Consider the following 6,000-nt stretch of genomic DNA (forward strand, 5'->3'; position numbering starts at 1 on the left):
TCAGAACCCCTGGCCAACACGCAGTGAATTTTTACAATTACTTTTTCATTTTTTTTTACTACGAGGATCCACTTCCAATATATAATCATTTAGGACTTTCTCAGTATTGCACTTAAGTGTTAACCTAGATTATGTGCTCAGTCTGTGGTGCAGGGAGTATCCAGGTGTTAGCCTGGAAGCAAGCTGTGCATCTTCCCTATTTGCTGCAGCAGCACCAGGCCACTCGGACAAAGAGGACAATCTGTAATCAAAGAGAAAACTTGCACAGAATGCCAACATAAAAAAAGTCAAAAAATATTAGATGAATCATAAAAGATTTTAGGCAATCTCATACTTCACATGACTGAAGTTTAAGTAGCTTCACTCAGTCTATAACCCTCAAATGGATTTTATAATTCATTCCTAAACATCTAATACCCTCTATTTTCTCCTGGTTTAAAAAAAAGAGGAAAAAGTCTTATCTGATGAATGTTAAAAAAAGTATGAAGTTTGCTTCTACTGAACTGAATCAGATATTACTGTTCATTGCACCAATGATTCACACAAAGAATAAATCTGGAACCCCGGGCGAGAGACTAACGGTCATACTGTGAATTGTTCTCTTATAATCTCACAGAATACACTGTTGAAGCACTTCCAGTGACAAATCCAGATGTACCTTCACTTGTTCAAAAAGTTGACAAAATGAGCTGGTCTTCCACACTTGCAGAAGGACAGTCACGAGCAAAAGAACGTGGGGTCACCATTACCCATCACACCAACTCCATCCAGAAAAGATGTTTATTCTACCATGGATTCCCACAACACCTACTGATCTCTCCTTTAAGAAACTCTAACTCCTTCCCCTATATTCCCTGGGAAAAACAAGTCATGCTATTAATAGGTGTATAATGCCAAATCCCCCTCAACAGATGTTGATCCAACTCCCTTCTGAAAGTGTTAATTGATCTCAAACTAATTACCTTCTCCTGCAGACTGGTTACATGTCCATTATCCTGTTTCTAAAAAATGATTTCCAACCACTAATCTTGCTGAAGCTTTGTGAATGAATGTCCTAATAAAAATGTAAACTGTCCATGATGCAAGGAATGTACAAAAGGGTACTTTAAAATCTGTGATTAAGTGGGAGGTATAAATATAAAACAACAAAATTCAATCTGAGTCACTGCATCATGAGAGTCGCTGCATCACACCCTGTGAGTAGTAGATGCGTAGAAGAGTTAGAGATTTAACAGTTTTCAAGCATGTATAGAGCCAGGGAAAAGAGAGGGGGAGTGGAGGGGAGGAAAGGACAAAGGGATGGTTCCCTGTCCTCGGTCCGGTTTGCATGGGACCGTGACTGGGTGTAACGGGAGATTGCATTTCTGCTTCTTCTAAAACAGGACCCTTCGTAGTACGTGGTGAGGAGAAAAGATTCCTTGATGACGGGACCAGAACTGTGGCCAAATCAGGTTACTAGCCTGGTAGCCATCGGACCTCTCGAGGCCCTCGTGGGTATGAGGGACTCCTAGGTCAGGTACCTGAGTTCTGCACCTGCCATCCGCCTACACTCTCTCATATACCAGTTTGGTCCACTTGGCATGAATAAAATATGTCATTTCAAAACTATCCCAATTCTAGAGAGTAGTATTGTTGGACTGACAGGACTTGTCAATGTTCTATTTCATTTCCCCAAAAACTTTCTTCCTTGATACACAGCATTGGGCAGGAACCAATTAGACTGGACTTTTCTTGTTCCAAGTAAAATGTGATCATCCCCTTAAACTGCAGGTAAATTTTACCTTCTCAAGTGCTTGAACAGCAACTCATATCAATTTATCTTATCAATTCCAATTTCAGAAACAAATTATGCTCAGGCTTGGTGGTTTTACAGTTGAGACAGAAGTGCTTGTAATACTTGGAGGTAACTCCCATATCTCCTCTTCTCCCCCCACTCCCCTCTCGAGCACTCTGACTCGGAAGATAACAAATGACCCTGAATGGGTTAAGGCCGACCCTTTGAGAGGTGAAGTCTTAGTCCAAATCGTCACCACGCTATGACATTCTTTGCCACCCTACCCAACCCTAAACCCAGGACCCGTAAATGGTCTGATGACCTCTGACACTTGTGAATGGTTGTATAATGATGTAAGACATGAAATTTTTCCTGTAATTCTTGATCTTTCAGTAATACATTTACCCAATGGTCTGTGTAGCGAGATATGGGCGTTTTTACCAACAGGCGCTGTTCGTAATTGTCAAGCAATTTTTAGAAAGAAACTCTAGGAATAGTGACCAAAGAAAACCTATACAGGAAAGCAGTAGCCATAGAAAGAGGAATGTGGGAGAATTGCTAGGAATAGGAACTGCAATGGGAACTGCAGCCTGGAATTGAACAGATGCAGAAAGCTTGTACGAGCACGACGAACGAATGAGGAAGCAATTGAAGGATATTCTTAAGAGGGTAAAAACCAGGGAGACCTCGTTTATGAGAAACGACAGGTCCTTCTAACAATAAAAGGGCCTAGTTGAAGCCAATGGTCAGATACAAGATAAACTCAACAAGATTATCAACGACTACACCAAGGTGAAGGAAAAGACCTCCAAGGCTATGCGATGTGTTCAAAGCAAATGTCCCAACATGTGGCTTCGCTCTCGATAGGGAATCTCCTAGCTGCTTGGTTATTGTGGAAAAATGGATCTCTAAAAGAGTAAAGTATGCCTACAAAAGGACAAGGAGAATACTGTGTGTCTATTTTCAACCAATATAGTGGCACTACAAGCCATTCAGTCACCCCATTCCCTGAATCTCAAGCAAATTTTGGAACATACTGCTACATCCGAGAGACATCTGGTACACGAGATAGGATAATGAAAACATTGAAAAGAGGGTTGATAAATTGGGGAACGCAGTGTGGTGGGAGGTAGGACACATCCTTGGGCAAGAGTGTTTATGTCTCCAGTAATTTTGCAAGCTTTTATGACTAATAACAATTATAAGGCTCTGTTGTAATAAAAAAACCTCAGTGCCTATGGACAGAAGTTGATCATGTTAGAAACAACTATGGATGCTAACCAGATTAAAATGAAATGATTATATGAAAAGTAATAAGGAGGTTGGAATAGGTGAGTTAGTGCTAGAGCACAGCACTGTGCGGGAAGGGGGGGGGGGGGAAATGTGAGAAAGGAATCCACTAAGTGGGGGGGAAATGTGAGAAAGAAATCCAGTACCTTTATCCAGCATGCTTTGGCAAAATAGGTTAACTAAGGGCAGCAAAGCTTCATAGATGGGGGGGTTTTATAACTTAAAGTTGCAAGCACAGCAGTTTGGAAGCTTCCACAGAACAGCTGGCTGGCTGGCTGGCATGTTATCGGTTTCAAGGTCTGAAACATCTTGTGACGAAATAGCCTTGTGGTTGTCTGGTGGATGTGATCATGGAATGTCCAAGATAATACTAAGAATGATAATGTTGTGCAGACGCACTAAAGTGGATGAAGGAGGGTGGGGAATTGCAAGATAGATGAAAATCTAATGGAAAGACAGCCCGGAATCCTAGTCAGTCAGAATTCTCAAGACGATTCATGACGTCAGTGCTGATAGGTGCCAGGGCATAGCTGTTGAGGTTGTACTATTTAAACCTTTGTATGTTTTGATTATTGCTTGTAATTTAGAAGTAGCGTCTTATGTTATTGCTTGTAATTGTCAGTAGTATTGTGAGTTAAGCATTGCTTGTAGTTGGTAGTAACATTTATGTTTAAATAGGTCAATAAAACTACCTCTATCGAGTACAGTGGCCCGAACTATTTTATTTAATCGATACTGAGTTGACAAGTAAGATTTAAACGACTCTCATAAGGAGGTATTATGCACCATAGTAACAATCAGAATATTAATGACATAGTTTAGCGCCATTCCGGTACTATGACAGGGGCAGAAACCCGATTGGAGAGATTGAAACAAGGAGTTACAAGAGAGATGGGCACGGATTTGGAAGGTGACTACATGTTTGTAGTCAAGGACTGGAGAGAAAAGGGTGTGGATTTTTGGGGAGGGGTTGATAATGGTGGTTTTGATGGTGGGACAATGCCTGACGAGACAAAACCACTTACAATGTCAGCTAGCACGAGGGCTAGAAAGAGAAGTTGGGTGGTCAGCAGATTAGTGGCAATGAGGTCAAGGGAGCAGGAGGTGAGCTCGGAGAGAGCATAGGGGTTGGGGTGGATGAGAGAGATTTAGGTTTCAGGCAGTGGGCGGAGCCTGGACTTGGTGAGCAAAGGAGGAAGGGAGCAGCAGAGGCAGATGAATGGATGGTCTGAATCTTAGCGACAAAGAAGTGCGGAAACTCCTCATTGTTGGAGGGCTGCCAGTCCCTATAGCAATCAAACACTGACTGGTACTGGTACTGCCACATATTCAGACCTCAGCAAGGTTGCCTGTATCACATAGCTCCAGACCTGCCTCAGAATGGGAGGAAGTGCAGCCTCCTACTGAAACAAATAGCAGCACTTCAAGTTTTCCTACAATCTGCTCTAGAGATACAAAATATTCAAGACGAGAGGTCATATTCAATGACATTTTAAAGCAGGCGTTGGTTATTTCTAAATCATCTCTTTTTTAAAAAAAAAAATAGGCAGCATTTACAGTAGAATGTCAGTGGGGAAAACAGTATAATGTCAGTGGGGAAAACAGTATTGCTTCACCCCCACGGATAAAGTTGTAGCGTTGATGTGGACTGAAGGCCCGAACTGACTCGAGAGTGAAGCAGAGCAGAGGCTCGATTCTGCATTTAGTCCGGGGATGGTATTTCACGCTGTCGGGTGAAATGTCCTTTGTTGGAGATGTGATCAGTTACATAACCCTCCCCCCCCCCCCCCGTCCTTCAACCGAACAGAAGCAACAAACTAAATCAGCAGATTGTGTTTTTAAGCCAACAGGGTAGGTCTTTGCAGATTGTGTTTTCAGAATTGCGGAAGGACAAGCCTTCCGCAATTCTGAAAACACAATCTGCAAAGACCTACCCTGTTGGCTTAAAAATTTTTCCGGGTACGCGCATTAAACACTTCGATTTAATGCGAGGAACTTTCCTTTCGCATTACACAGACCCTCAAGCCCGGGGAAGCTTACCTTTTCCAGCCCGAGCTGTCGCTGGGCCTTCAGAGACTGAGTCAATATACTCAGAGAGTTACGTGTCGGACTTACGCTGTTTCACTTTCGAGTTTCGGTTCCTTTTAACTGCCAGGCGGGGCTGGGCGGGCGAACCTGATTAAATCTGTCGCTTTTTTTTTTAGTTGTTTTTCAGCGGCTCGCTGCTTTTAGAGGCGCTCAGTGAATATAGATGTTGGTTGTAGTAAGGTACAGTGTGTGGGAGACACGCCAAAACCATCACTTCTGATTAAACAACGCCTCCCTCCTCCAAAACACCACTTCTTTAACTTACCCCTCAAAACGACCTCCCTTCTGATTAACCCCTAACTGAAACTGGTACCCCCAAACTGAAACTCCCACCTCACCTCCGCCAAACCAAAACCCCACCACGTACCCCCAAACTGAAACTCCCACCTCACCTCCGCCAAACCAAAACCCCACCACGTACCCCCAAACTGAAACTCCCACCTCACCTCCGCCAAACCAAAACCCCACCCAGTACCCCCAAACTGAAACTCCCACCTCACCTCCGTCAAACCAAAACCCCACCCAGTACCCCCAAACTGAAACTCTGACCTCATCACCAGCCTCAAAACCCCACCCAGTACCCCCAAACTAAAACCCCACCCAGTACCCCCAAACTGAAACTCTGACCTCATCACCAGCCTCAAAACCCCACCCAGTATCCCCAAACTAAAACCCCACCCAGTACCCCCAAACTGAAACCCCAACCACTGTAATGCTCCCATACTGAAACCCCGACCAAGTAACTCCCCTCAGATCAAACCCTCCACCGTACTCCCGTCATTGAACCCGTCCAATCTAAGTAATTGCCTCCAGATCCTTACTGATGTTCTTCCCTGTGACCCCAACAG

At 43.6% G+C, this 6,000-nt stretch overlaps 1 protein-coding gene across 3 annotated transcripts in view; it reads right to left on the bottom strand.

Moving 5' to 3' along the window:
• Window positions 1–5,194, bottom strand: part of LOC137327349 (E3 ubiquitin-protein ligase DZIP3-like) — a 117,472-nt gene extending 112,278 nt beyond the window's left edge. For all 3 annotated transcript variants that reach the window (XR_010964428.1, XM_067993051.1, XM_067993052.1), the window contains exon 1: window positions 5,105–5,194. The gene's annotated coding sequence lies outside the window, so the exon portion shown is untranslated. The remainder of the gene's footprint in view (window positions 1–5,104) is intronic.
• Between the last annotated feature and the right edge of the window lie 806 nt (window positions 5,195–6,000).

This window comes from Heptranchias perlo, chromosome 11 (genome assembly GCF_035084215.1).
Source record: "Heptranchias perlo isolate sHepPer1 chromosome 11, sHepPer1.hap1, whole genome shotgun sequence".
NCBI lineage: Eukaryota > Metazoa > Chordata > Chondrichthyes > Hexanchiformes > Hexanchidae > Heptranchias > Heptranchias perlo.